General features: G+C 33.8%; 1 protein-coding gene across 1 annotated transcript in view; it reads right to left on the reverse strand.

Annotated features, from left to right (window-relative positions):
* The window catches only part of LOC134275877 (RILP-like protein 1), a gene marked incomplete at its 5' end in the record, with an annotated part of 116084 nt that overhangs the window by 19269 nt on the left and 81902 nt on the right, over positions 1–14913 (reverse strand). The gene's annotated exons all lie outside the window — the stretch shown is intronic.

Here is a 14913-nt window from a genome sequence, read left to right on the forward strand (position 1 = left end):
TAATTAAACTTATCATTATATGAAGTCAAAAATCCCCCTCAAAGCCCGAAATAGGATTTATTTTCGGGCTTCACGTGGTGTAAAAAGGTATAACAATGTGAACATTTTTTTTTTTTTTTTTTTTTTTGGCTTGTCAAGTTTTTCAGGCAAATATTTTTTTTATGGCTGACCTCCCCTTTCAAAAAAGATGTACGTCACTGGAATTAGTAATTTTTCATGTGCATTTTCTTGTGTTTTTCAATGTTCTTAGTAAGATCTGAAGTTTAAGACTTTTATCAAAAACAGAAAAAAAAAACAATTCAAAATAAAAAGAAAAAAAAACTGCTGCACGACTCATAATATTTGATTTATTTAATTATCAGATTAAAGCAAACGCCATTGAATTTCGAAGTGACTTTAATTCACAGTCGCAGTGTTAAGGCTAAGCACGTTTCAAGACTGTCAATCATTTGTCGCTTAAAGTTTTTATGTAAAGATGCCATTCCCAAATCTCTGAGAATTTCTTCTACGACAGTTTTCTCTCCCGCCAATTTTAGTGCTTGCAGAACATTATGCTCATATAAAGACCGAGGACCCGTGTTCGCATAACGTAATAGTGAATCGACATAATGTAGAAGAGTGCGCATGACATGAGCTTTTCACATCAGTTAATAAAAACTAAGATGGTTTTTTAGCATGAGAAGATAATTTCATATCATGTAATGGAGGATTGGCATGACATATAAGACATATATTCATATCACGTTATAAAATATTGACGTAGTGTATTTACTATTTTCACATCACATAATTGTGCTACCAACTTCGATATAAAAAGCATCTATATTATGTATGAATACATCTACCTAATGTAATACAATGTTGATATTATATATTAATATATTTACATCATGTAAATTGGTGTTGAAATAATGGTACGATTTTTTTACATAATGTAAATAAAAATTAACAATACTTAAAGATCTGATAATCTAACTAATGGCTTTTTCGAATTTCATAAAATAAAGATTTGATGAAATGTTAAGAGCCATTTACACTATGTATGAACTTTTGATATCATGTAATGGTTAGTGACATAATGTATCCATAGTTTGGTACGATCGGGCAGTGATAACATTCAATAGTGGACCTAACGCCATTGATGAGTTAACATTAAAAAAACCTTTTCACATAATGTTGTGTCCTTTTGACTTGAGGTAGTAAGATTAGTCTTTATGTATAGCACATCTTTACATCACATAATGATCAATCAATCTAACGCAATACTGAGTTAAAAAAATTTGACTATATCTTTACATCATGTAAAAATCTTCTAACTAAATGTCACAAATAGTTGACGCAGTTTAATAGAAAACTGGGGCAATGCAATTTGTAATCAACCTAACATAATAATGAGTTGAAATAATATAACTATATTTTTATACAATGTAAAAAGCTTTTAACTAGAATGTCATAAGATGACATTTTGTACTGTACGCTTGATGCAAATGTAATGGTAGTATGTGTAAATGTCATAAAGAATTGACATTATGTAAAGGAAGGTTGACACAATTCAATAGTAGTGTGAGTTAATATCATAAAGAATTGACATAATGTAATGAAAGGTTGACACAATGTAATTTTGTTTAATTAAATGTCATGAACAGTAAACATAACAAAATGCAAGTTGACGAAATATAATTGTACTATGTGTAAATGACATAATGTAAAGGAAAGTTGACACGATGCAAGGGTAGTGTGGGTTAATGTCATAAAGAGTTGACATAATGTAATGGAAGGTTGACACAATGCAATAGTAGTGTGAGTAAATGTCATGAAGAGTTGACATAATGTAATGGAAGGTTGACACAATGCAATAGTAGTGTGAGTAAATGTCATAAATAGTTGACATAATGTAATAGAAGGTTGACACAATGCAATAGTAGTGTGAGTAAATGTCATGAAGAGTTGACATAATGTAATGGAAGGTTGACACAATGCAATAGTAGTGTGAGTAAATGTCATAAAGAGTTGACATAATGTAATGGAAAGTTGACAAAATGCAATAGAAGTGTGAGTAAATGTCATAAAGAATTGACATTATGTAATAGAAAGTTGACAAAATGCAATAGAAGTGTGAGTAAATGTCATAAAGAGTTGATATAATGTAATAGAAAGTTGACAAAATGCTATAGTAGTGTGAGTAAATGTCATAAAGAGTTGACTAAATGTAATGGAAAGTTAACAAAATGCAATAGCAGTGTGAGTAAATGTCATAAAGAGTTGACATAATGTAATGGAAGGTTGACACAATGCAATTGTTGCGTTCTGCCATCTGCAGGGATGGCGTTCCATAGCATATAATGACAAAATACCATCATATAATGACAAATTACCATCATATAATGACAAATTACCATCATATAATGACAAAATACCATCATATAATGACAAAGTACCAGCATTTAATGCAAGTTCTGCATGTAAGGCAGTTATGGCATTCCATAGAAAACAGTAAAATGTTTACTCTATGACAACTAAGCACCATCATTTCATGCAAACTGAAACAAAAATTAGACAACTAGCAGGTTTTCAATTCAGACACAACAGCTGAAAAAGTACTTAGAGAACCTTTAAACTATTACTGTTCAGAAATCCACCTCTGGCAAATTGAGTTTTTCCACTAGCTCTGTAAAACTGCAAAACACATGCACAACACAAAATAATTAGCAATTTGCTGATGCATAAATATTCAAAAGAATATCTTTTAAGTTAAACACGATGTATTTCACCAATTATAATCAACAATAGGCCCATGGGCCACATTGCTCACCCAAATAAGTTTGGCCATGCTATTCTTTACAAATTTCCCCTTGTAATACCTTGCTACATCCCACTTATTATTTTTAGAATTGATAGAAAGAAAGTAGTGCAGAAAAAATTACAAATTCCTTAATTTTCAGGCTTGACTATACTTCTTATAAGGAGTACTTCTAACAAAATAGCTTAATTAGCAAATGTAACTTATCAAGAACATTAGCTGAATTATTTAATTTGTGTATTATACCGCCATTGAGAATCCTGGATTTCTTATTTTCACTTTCATTTTCAGAGGTTCCTGCAGACAGATGCATTTTGCCGGAAAAGGAAATTCCTATATTACCTCGAGATTTTAACCAAAGAATAGAAGTCCATATGTGCTTTGATTTGAGGGGTCACTCACTGCTGAATGGAAATTAGGGACGTCGCTATGAGACAAAACGTTAACATTGTCGCCCATGGGAAAACAATTAGTGGACTGTACCCACCTATTATGACCCTGCCCTACCCCCAGGAGTCATTATTTTGAGAATGTAGAATCTACACTACCACAGCATACTTCCACATTATTTTCAGCTTTCTGGCCTTGAAAAGTTTTGAATATTTTCCCATATATCTTATTAATGCAAAACTTAGATTCCCTATTTTGGCCTTGTCCTACCCCAGTGGGTCATGATTTTAACAATTTAGAATCTACACTACCCAAGAATGCTACTATATAAGTTTCAACTTTTCTGATCCATTTTTTGAGAAGATTTTAACAGATTTTTTATATATATTTCAATGTTAAACTTTCAAATTGATTCCCTACTGAACCATCAACAAAAAAGAGGCCCACGGGCCTCATAGGTCACCTGAGTGTCGTGTAATAATTTTCCAACAATTGAATTTGTTGTTTTAAACCAGAGGCCATGAAATTCACAATTTTGAAAAGAGGCACCATTGATTTTCATAACTATATACTTAGCATGCTTACTTTGGTTACTTAATACCCAGAGGTAGATCAGACTAACAAAGAGAAAATGCATTTCCACTTTATAACCAGCTGTGTACCCCATCCCACAGGAACCACTGAATCTTAAATCTTATTTCATAATAAATGGTTGATTAATACCAAAGAGCAGATTTCAAAGCATTAATTCATTTTCAAACTATGTAACACCCCTCTCCAAGTACCCCTGACCCAGGGGCCCTGAAATTAACCATTTTGGAAGTGGCAGCTCTCTTCATCATACATATGTACCGTAATTTTTGGGTTATAGGTCGATGGGGTATATAGGTCGAAAGGCTCATTTTCAGCCTTAATTTTTGAAAAATCCTAAGATAGGACGAACTTAACTATATAGACGAGAAGCTTTGTTTCCCATTTTCTAAAGATGCTTACGCAGATACAACGTATCAGAACAGGTAAACCCCTAGAATTACCGGGGTTATTCCGTGACATTAACGTATCAAGAAATTAAACAGGTATTTTAATGAGTACAGAATTTAAATAAAGTTTTTTTTTTTTAAAAAATAGTTAGTAATTCTGATTTCAGAACAACTTAGACACATTCCTGTTAACTTTATTCAGACATTATTTACCGGTGGACGACAATTACTTCGATGTCCGCCATTTTTATTTTTATTTTAAGGATTCGCTAAAACACGCAAATGACCATTGAATGTATATATCAAGCAATAGTAAAGAATTGAAATCATATTAACACTCTAATAAGTTTAATTTATAAATTTAATTGAGAGTACATTCACAATTTGACTGTCAACATGAATTTCACGGCTTTGTTTGTTCAATGATGTGTTTAAACACTGATACCCTATAACGGCACGTGGGTTTGTTATAATCATGCCCCGCAGGCATTTAAACCAACTGAACACAGGTGTTACACCTTTGTGTACACAGTGTAAATCCCTTTATCTTTCAGACAATTAAAATTCTGTAAGAAGCCAATCTTTGTACGCCGGTAATTCAATGTAAATTATATTTCTGTCACCCGTATTTATTGCTAATTCTTTGCTTAAGACAATAAAGATATTTAATATACTATTTCAATTTATCGCTACTAATAAATGATAAAAACACTACAGTTGTGATCTTGAAAATTTTTCCGTATTTTAAATTTTGATACGGTTGCGGTTTTACTTTTAGTAAACGGTAGCGACTTCCTAACTTCACAAGATGGATACCGCATGATGTTAATGGATGATTCGTTGAGGAATTATTTAATAGATGAAGCAATGTTGTTTTCCTTTGTCATCAACGGATAACTAATGGAATTTATTTTGTAAGAAAGCTATGGAATAAATATTTCATTGATTAACTGGGCATTAATTATTCTGCGTAAAATAATGAAAAAAGTTATGAAAGTGGCACAGATTTGCTTTGAAATTGACGTAAGTTTTATTGATTTTGGGGCATTTTTCGTAAACTTGAACCTTAGAAAGGTCGAATTCGTATATTGGGCAACCCCAGCGGTTCTGAGAAAAAAAGTATCGACCTATTATCCAAAAATTACGGTACTTAGATTATTGGCATAATACCCAGGAGCAAAGGAAAAGAGTTTCAAAGAATTCATGCATTTTCACCATGTAAACATTAGAGCCCGATCCTTACACAAGAACCCCGACCCAGGGGCCCTGAATTTCACAAATCTGGAAGAGGCATCATTCCTCATCATAACTATGTACATAGTTTATTGGTTTAATACCCAGGAGCAGAAAAGAAGATTTTTGAATTTATGCATTTTAACTATACAGTCGTGTGCCATAAATGAGTTCACAAAATGGCCGACTTAGTAATTTTGTATGCAGTAAATCTAAAATAAAACGTTTTTACAAATTAACTACAACATACCCATACATGATTTCTGGCATAAAAACTTGTACGACTTAATCATTTTTTAAATTGCAAATAAAATTGAATTTTTCCTTTGATAAACAGTAATCGTCTGCTAAGCGAAAATGGCGCCTCATGGCAAAGAGTTGAGGACAGAGCGACGCTCTACGCCACCCACTTTTTTGGGGACTGGGGCCGGGGCTGTTCAAATTTGGAAAATTTATCATCATTTTGGGAAAAGTTGGATGAGCATCTTTCATTAAAAATTTTTCAAATTTTACTTTTCTAGCATTTTGTCATCAATTTAACTCTGGTTTTGAATAAAACAGTAAATCAGAACAAACATGGCAATGTAGGCTATTTATGAAAGTACATTAGCTTTGCATGATATTGTGGTTACATATGTATTTGTCTTTCTGAGTGACAATCACTAGTCACATAATCCTGAATTTCCTCGATCACATGGTCATCGTTGCTTACCAATTCAGCCCGAGACTGAATCGTAGGCATGTTTCTAGGTGCAGCTTACTAATGTTTTTAAATGAAATGTCTATTTTGGGAACCAAAATTATGTTTTTGTCGATTTTCATGACAAGATACTGATTTCTTTAATAACACTAACCTGGTTCTCCGAACCAGTTTATGAATGCATATGGCGCGAACTAATTGATAGTCGTACATAGAACTAGTTTGTTTTACTTTCATCTGCAAGTGTGTTTTGTTTTGGGAATTTTGTTTTGCGATTAAGTTTCATGGACTTCCATTTTTTAATTAATATTTTGCTATGGAAATTGGGAAATTTACACCTTTCCTTTGGGAAAAAAGGTAATTTTTTTGCATTGGGAACGGGGCCAAATATCGGCCCTAGTTTTAGAGAAACGTGTGCATGAACGAGGAAGTGTTAAAAATTTGCAATGAAGTGGAAGAAGAAAAACGACGGTGCGCCGATGACAGGTGTCTGATGCGGAGTGTGAAAAAGAATAGAGGCCAGACCCTTAAAGACATTACAGGTAGATTTAATGCAAGAACTTAGTTAGTGTGTCCTTCAGGACTGTAAAAGGATGACTTTATGAAGAAGGGTACAAAAGTTGCGTTGTTTCAAAGAAAACAACAGTCTCTTGGACGAATCGTGAAAAAAGAAGTCGTTTTTGCAGGCAAAAAACTACACTAGACAGTGTCGAATCAGTGGGCATCTATCATTTTTATTGATGAAACGAAGATAGTGTTAGGAAATAACAATAAAGTACATGTTTGGAGAAAAGCAGATGAAATATTAAAACCAGAGTGCCTTGGTTTGCGTGGTGATAGGGAGACGACATGTCGAACATCCGTCATGTTCTGGGGGCTGTATTTCCTTTCATGAAGTTGGTACATTGAAAGTTGTAGATGGAAACATGAACAGTGAAAAGTATACTAAAGTTTTGGATGGGGTCGTTGGCACGTGGTTGCTAGGCATTTTACAAATTGTCGCTGGGTTTTTCTAGAGGATAACGATCCATGTCATGTGTCCGCCAGATCAAATAAATAGAAGCAGAATAACAATATGGTAACACTTCCCTGGCCCCCACAGAGCCCAGACCTTAACATTAGTGAAAATGTATGGAAAGTGTTAAATTATGTGTGCAAAGGAGAGCAAATGAGATAGGAAATGCCAACGACCTAAAACGAGTTGTTTAAGACACTTGGAGTAATCTCCCTTTGGTCTACATTCGTAGCCTATACCAAAGCCTTCCAAGAAGGATTCGGACAGTATTACATTCTCGGGGACTTATCACAAAGTATTGACCAAGTAAGGTACGAGGTTTTAATTTTTATTAAAAAAAAATACAAACCAAAATTTTACATACTGAAATTTTATGACGCAAAGTCTACCATTTTGCGAACTCATTTATGGTACACGACTGTATAATCAGCCCCATCCTGGGTCCAGAACCCTGGGGCTATGAAATCAAAACTTTGGAAGAGGCAGCCTTATTCAATATAACTATTTACTTCGTTAGTTTATTTAATGCCCAGGAGCAGAGAAAAAGAATTTCAAATAAATAATTCATATTCACTATATAATCTATATCAGGCTTGGGGTAATGCTAATTGTAATGGTAATGCATTGCAATGCATTACATGAACTCAAAGTACCCCGGTAATGCTAGTAATGTTTAATGCCCAAAAATTTGCATTACATGTAATGGTAATGGTAATGCATTACTTCATAAAATCCAGTGTAATGCTGGCATTACATAGCATTACAAAGCATTATTTTGTATGTACCTAAAAGTATTTTAAGAAATTTAAATGGACATGGATGATGGAAAATTGTTTAGGTTATTTATTTATTTATTTATCTTTTGGCAAATGATGAAATTGAATTAAAAAGTTAACCTATTTAAATAAATAATTTCTGTATCTATTTACATACACATTTTATTCTGTCAAACGCACACTTACCTTACATTTAAGTTTTCAAACTTATTTCAGATAAGAATTGATTTTAAAAAATTATATAAAATAGATTTAAAAGATTTTTTTAAAAAATCACATGAGATACACTAATTAATGTACAGTGTAAACTGATAATTGCCACCTTTTGAATAGCTAGAGTGTCATCAAAACACACTACGCCTCTGGGTTATGTGACAATTCATTCTTTAGAGAAATGCTCCAAATTACCGGTCCCTTTCTCCTGACGGTTTGTTCCCGTTTTGCACACATTTGAATTACAGGTAATTAAAAAATGTGTGCAAAACAAACATGACCAGGTGAGATAATTACTTAATTGCTATAGTCTATACCATACTTAGTAAGTAGGTGAAAGGTGAATTAACTTATAGTGAAAAAATAAGAGAATAAATACAAAGTTATTTACAATTTACTAACATTGAAAGACACAAAATTATAATAATTAAAATTTTACCAGCTTGGATGAGCAGCAATCATGGATCCTCACTTTGATCTTATAATTATCTGATAATCTTTGGCTTGAGCTTTATTTCTCAAAGTAACTTTTATTCTCTATTTTCTTTATTATTTGTTATATCTTTAATTCATTTAGAATTTTATCAAGATTGAAAAGTATTTTTTATTTTAAGAAATTGGACTTAACTAATAAATAATATTAAATAGTTAATAATTTATTCAATAAAATCAAATATTTTCCCATAAATATATATAGAATTTTTAAATTAATAAAATGCTTTTAAAATTGTAGTAAACCTCTTAAGAATACATTAAGCTAAATCAGGTATTCACAGGTAAATCCAGGTAAATCCAAACCAAAAATCAGACTATAATTGCTATCAAAACACACTTCACACCTATTGTTCATACCTAATTCTGCAATCTATGCAAAAACGGGAACACACCCTCCTGTCAGAATTACTCTATATAGTCCCGCCCTAACCTGTCAACCCTTGACCCTTGTGCCATGAAATTTACAATCTTGGAAATGGCAGCTTTATCCAACATATCTATTTACTCGGTAAGTTTACTTTAAACCCAAGCAGGAGAAAGAAGTGTCAAAGAAATAATGCATTTTCACTATATAAACTATTTAGACCCAACCTAGCACTAGAACCCCTGACCCTGGGCCATAAAATTCACAATTTTGGAAGAGACAGTCTCTTTCAACATAACTATGCACTTGGTTAGTTCATTTCATGCCCAGTAGTAAAGAAGAAGAATTTCAAAGAAATAATGCATTTTCACTATATAATCTATTTAGCCCCGCCCTAGCACTATAGAACCCCTTACCCTGAGGCCATAAATTTCACAATTTGGTAGAGGACTTAATGCTTATTACAATTATACTAACAGTTTGACTGCTCAACCCTCAGGCCCCAAGGAGGCAGGGACCATGAAATTCAAAATTTTTGTACCCATTCACCCATAGATGCTTTATTCCTAAATTGGTTGAAATTGATCAAGGGGTTTCAGAGAAGAAGCTGAAAATGTTCAAATCTTAACGCATGATGAACGACAATGGATAAAAATGGATAGCAATAGGTCACCCGAGTTAACTCAGGTGACCTAAAAATCAATTCTTAATAAAAGGCCATTCTTCTATAAAAGATGGTTTTCTTGTAAAATTTTATGTATAAATGATAATATATTCAATGAAGATGTGACATTTATGAGTTTGAATGACCTATATATGAAATACGGGATAAAAATACATTTTCTTGAATATAATTATATTAAAGGCATCAATATTAGATTGGATCAGAAAAATAAACATCTTTCTCAAGAAGAAAGATCAGGCCCCGCCCAACCCCTGGGGGTCATGACTTAAATAATTTAGAATCTATACTCCCCAGGATGCTTCCCATATAAGTTTCATCTTTTCTAGCCCAGTGGTTCTTGAGAGGAAGATTGTTAAAGATTTTTTCTATATATTTCTATGTAAAACTTTGATTCCCTATTGTAACCCGCCCAACCCTGTGGGGGGAGGGGGGGGGGTCATGATTTATACAATTTCAAGTATCAACTTATCCCAGGATGCTTCTACATAAGGTTCAGCTTTTCTGGCCAAATGGTTCTTGAGAAGAATATATTTAAAGATTTTTCCTATATATTTCTTTGTAAAACCTTGATTCCCTATTGTGACCCTGCCTAACCCCCCAGAGGTAATGATTTGAACATTTTAGAATCTACCCTACCCCAGAGTGCTTCCACATAAGTTTCAGCTTTTCTGGCCCAGTGGTTCTTGAGAATAAGATTTTTAAAAGATTTTTTCTATATATTTCTAAGAAGTCTCTGTTGAGACTGTGGCTCTAAGTGGTTTGTAGTTATAATAAAGGAAGAGAAAGGTTGCAGTTGGGACTTGAAACTTTAAAACAACAATGAATAGAATAATGATCCTTGATTAAAACTCTTTTGTGGCAAGATTGCAACGGGGCTTCAACAGTAGGAGTAACTCTTAATAAAATTTTAAAGAATTTTCAAATTTAGTTACCATGGCAACATCATTAATTAAAATAAATTAAACCAGAGAGATTTATGTATCTCAGTGTAGTTTATTTGCATGCCACATTATACTATAATCAGACCAAAACTGTATGAGGAAAAACATTTTGAAAATTTACAACAGGGCTTATAAGGTCGAGGGCCAAATATTCATGTAATAGTTTCCAACAAGCCATTGGTATATGTGACATTTTAAATCAAAATCGTGAAAATTTCAAAATTTTGAAAGGGGCACTATTGGTTATCATAACTATACACTTAGCTTGCTTACTCTGGATACTTAATACCCAGAGGTAGATCAGACTAACAAAGAGAAAATGCATTTCCACTGAAAAAGGGTAACAAAGAGAAAATGCATTTCCACCTTATAACCAGTTGTGCACCCCACCCCATAGGAACCACATACCCTGGGCGCACATGATTCAAAATTCTGGAAATTTTATCATAAATTTTATGTCATCATAAATGGTTGATTAATACCAAAAAGCAGATATCAAAGCATTAATTTATTTTCAGACAATTTAACCCCCACCCCAGGTACCCAGGGGCCCTGAAATTAACCATTTTGGAAGAGGCATCCTTCCTCATCATAATTATGTATGTAGTTCATTGGTTTATACTCAGGAGCAGAGAAGATATTTTTTAAAGAATTAATGTATTTTCACTATATAATCAATGGAGCCCCACCCTAAAACAAGAGCCCATGACCCAGAGGCCATGAAATTCACAATTTTGGAAGAGATGTTCTTGCTCATCATAACTATCTTCTTGGTTAGTTTGTTTAATACCCAGGATTGGAGAAGAAAATTTTCAAAGAATTTATGCATTTTCACTTTATAATTAATAACCCTAACGCCCTAACACCAGATTCCCTAACCCCAGGGCCATGAAATTCACAATTTTGGAAGAGGCAGCTTTATTCAACATAACTATGTATTCAGTTTGTTTATTAAGTACCCAGGAGCAAAAAAAAAAAGATTTTCAAAGAAATAATGCATTTTCACTATATAATTTATATAGCCCCGCCCTAGCACCTAAGAACCCCTCACCCTGGGGCCATGAAATCCACAATTTTGGAAGACGCAGCCTTATTCAACATAACTATGCACTTATTTAGTTTATTCAATGCCCAGGAGCAAAGACGAAAATTTTCAAAGAAATAATGCATTTTCACTGTATAATCTATTTAGCCCCGCCCTAGCACTAGAGCCCCTGACCCCAGGGCCATGAAATTCACAATTTTGATAGAGGACTCAATGCTGATTACAATCATGCAAACAATTTGACTGCTTGATGTCCAGGAGTAAAGGAGAGGATTTTTAAAGATTGCATTAATTTTAGTGGTTTTGGCCCCACGGGGGCAGGGACCATGAAATTCACAATTTTTGTTCCACTTCATCCAAAGATCCTTTATACCAAATTTAGTTGAAATTAGTTCAGTGGTTCCAGAGAAGAAGCTAAAAATGTTCAAAAGTTTACCACAGATGTACGACTGACTATGTACGACGACGGACGAAAAGAGATAGCAATAGGTCACCTGAGTTTACTCAGGTGACCTAAAAATTCTATTTTTAGTAACCACAACAACACTGTTCATCAAAATCCAAATCCAATATCCAGAATTATGTATCTTAGTGTAGTCTACTTGTATGCGAAATTATATTGAAATCAGACCAAAATTGTAGGAGTAGCATTTTGAATGTATTCAACATAAATTTCTAATTTTAGTTACCATGGCAAGATCGTTCATCAAAATCAAAACTGATACATAGAATTATGTATCTTAGTATAGTCTACTTGTGTGCCAAGTTATATTGAAATCAGACTAAAACTGTAGAAAAGATTTTCTTACATTTTGAAAAATTGTTTACAGACAGACAGAAAAACGGACGGATTTCACACATTAATAACGCATAAGCTTCTTCTGGTCTGTTTGACCAGTAATAACAAATTTTCATAAGTCCTTTTTTAAATATTTAATCATTTTAATGACCACATCGCTCACCTGAGCACTGTGGCAATATAGGAAAAAGTAGAAATTGGTTTATTATTGAAAAGTTTAAATCCATTAGTAGTCCCATGTCCAATCATGGTTTTGCTATTCTTGTTGAGAAGATGATTTTTAAAGAATTTTCCTATGTCTATGTAAAACTTTGGTCGGCCATTGTGGCCCCGCCCCTACCCCTGGGGGCCTTGATCTGAACAAACTTGAATCTTCACTACCTGACGATGCTTCCATATAAATATGATCAATTATGGCTTTGCTGTTCTTGAGAAGAAGATTTTTAAAGAATTTTCCTACATATGTCTATGCAAAACTTTGGTAGGCCATTGTCGCCCCGCCCTACCCCTGGGGGCCTTGATTTGAACAAACTTGAATCTACACTACCGTAGGATGCTTCCATATAAATATGATCAATAATGGCTTTGTTATTCTTGAGAAGAAGATTTTTAAAGAATTTTCCTATATATTTCTATGTAAAACTTTGGTCGGCCATTGTCGCCCCGCCCTACCCCCGGGGGTCATGATTTGAACAAACTTGAATCTACACTACCGTAGGATGCTTCCATATAAATATGATCAATAATGGCTTTGTTATTCTTGAGAAGAAGATTTTTAAAGAATTTTCCTATATATTTCTATGTAAAACTTTGGTCGGCCATTGTCGCCCCGCCCTACCCCCGGGGGTCATGATTTGAACAAACTTGAATCTACACTACCTGAGGATGCTTCCATATAAATATGATCAATAATGGCTTTGTTATTCTTGCGAAGAAGATTTTTAAAGAATTTTCCTATATATTTCTATGTAAAACTTTGGTCGGCCATTGTCGCCCGGCCCTACCCCCGGGGGTCATGATTTGAACAAACTTGAATCTACACTACCTGAGGATGTTTCCCCATAAGTTTCATCTTTCCTGGCACAGTGGTTCTTTAGAAGAAGATTTTTAAAGCATACAATTAAATTTTCATTAATTCCCAATTATCTCCCCTTGAATGAGGGCGTGGCCCTTCATTTGAACAAACTTGAATTCCCTTCACCCAAGGATACTTTGTGGCAAGTTTGGTTGAAATTGGCCCAGTGGTTCTTGAGAAGAAGATGAAAATGTGAAAAGTTTACGCCGACGACAACGACGACAGACAACGGACAAATTTTGATCAGAAAAGCTCACTTGAGCCTTCGGCTCAGGTGAGCTAATAAAACATTATATTATCTGTACAAATGGACAAAGCGTTTTTTTTCCTTATATAACTGGTAACATTCCCAATGCCAAAAACGTTATTTTTTCCCAATTTTGTGACCAAAAATTCCCAATTCAACTGTGAAGCAACAGACTATGATGACACTGTATTTCTTTTTAAATGAAACAATGTATGAGTTGACTAATTGTTTCACTTTTGCTTAAATCGAAAGTAGAGAAAGTCATAATTTGGCGGGACCTGTGTAAACAGCGTAGTATCATACATTCACGGGTATGTTAAGGTAGTCCGATCCTCAGGTTTATAAAATTAGCAGTTAAGTAATCAACAAGAGGCCCACGTGCCTTATAGGTCACCTGAGTATCATGTAACAACTTTCCAACAATTGTATTTGGTTTGTGTTTTAAACCAGCTGAGGCCATGAAATTCACAATTCAAAAAAAGCACCATTGCTTATCATAATTATACACTTAGCAATGCTTACTAGATAGTTACTTAATACCCATAGGTAGATCAGAGTAACTAAGAGAAAATGCACTTCCATTCTAAACCAGTTGTGCACCCCACCCCACAGGAACCACAGACACTGGGGCCACATATTTCAAAATTTTGAAAATTTTATCATTAATGTTATTTCATCAAATATGGTTGATTAATTAATACTAATGAGCAGATTTCAAAGCATTAATTAATACTAATGAGCAGATTTCAAAGCATTAATTTATTTTCAAACTATGTACCCCCCACCCCCCACCCGATACCCTTGACCCAGGGGGCATGAAATTAACCATTTTGCTGGATGCACCTTTCTTCATCATAAATATATATACTTAGATCATTGGCATAATACCCAGGAGCAAAGGAAAAGATTTTCAAAGAATTAATGTGTTTTCACTATATAATCAAAAGAGCCCCCCCCCCCCTCCCCTTAAACCAAATAGAAAAACCCCTGACACAGGGGCCATGAAATTCACAAATTTGGTTGAGGCACTCTTGGTCATTATATCTATATACTAAGTTAGTTTATTTAATACCTATATACTAAGTTAGTTTATTTAATACCTATATACTAAGTTAGTTTATTTAATACCTAGAAGCAGAGGAGAAACTTTTTGAA

This window comes from Saccostrea cucullata, unplaced genomic scaffold (genome assembly GCF_032062105.1).
Source record: "Saccostrea cucullata isolate Sc308-1 unplaced genomic scaffold, CSIRO_AGI_Scuc_v1 ctg6509, whole genome shotgun sequence".
NCBI classification, from domain to species: Eukaryota; Metazoa; Mollusca; class Bivalvia; order Ostreida; family Ostreidae; genus Saccostrea; species Saccostrea cuccullata.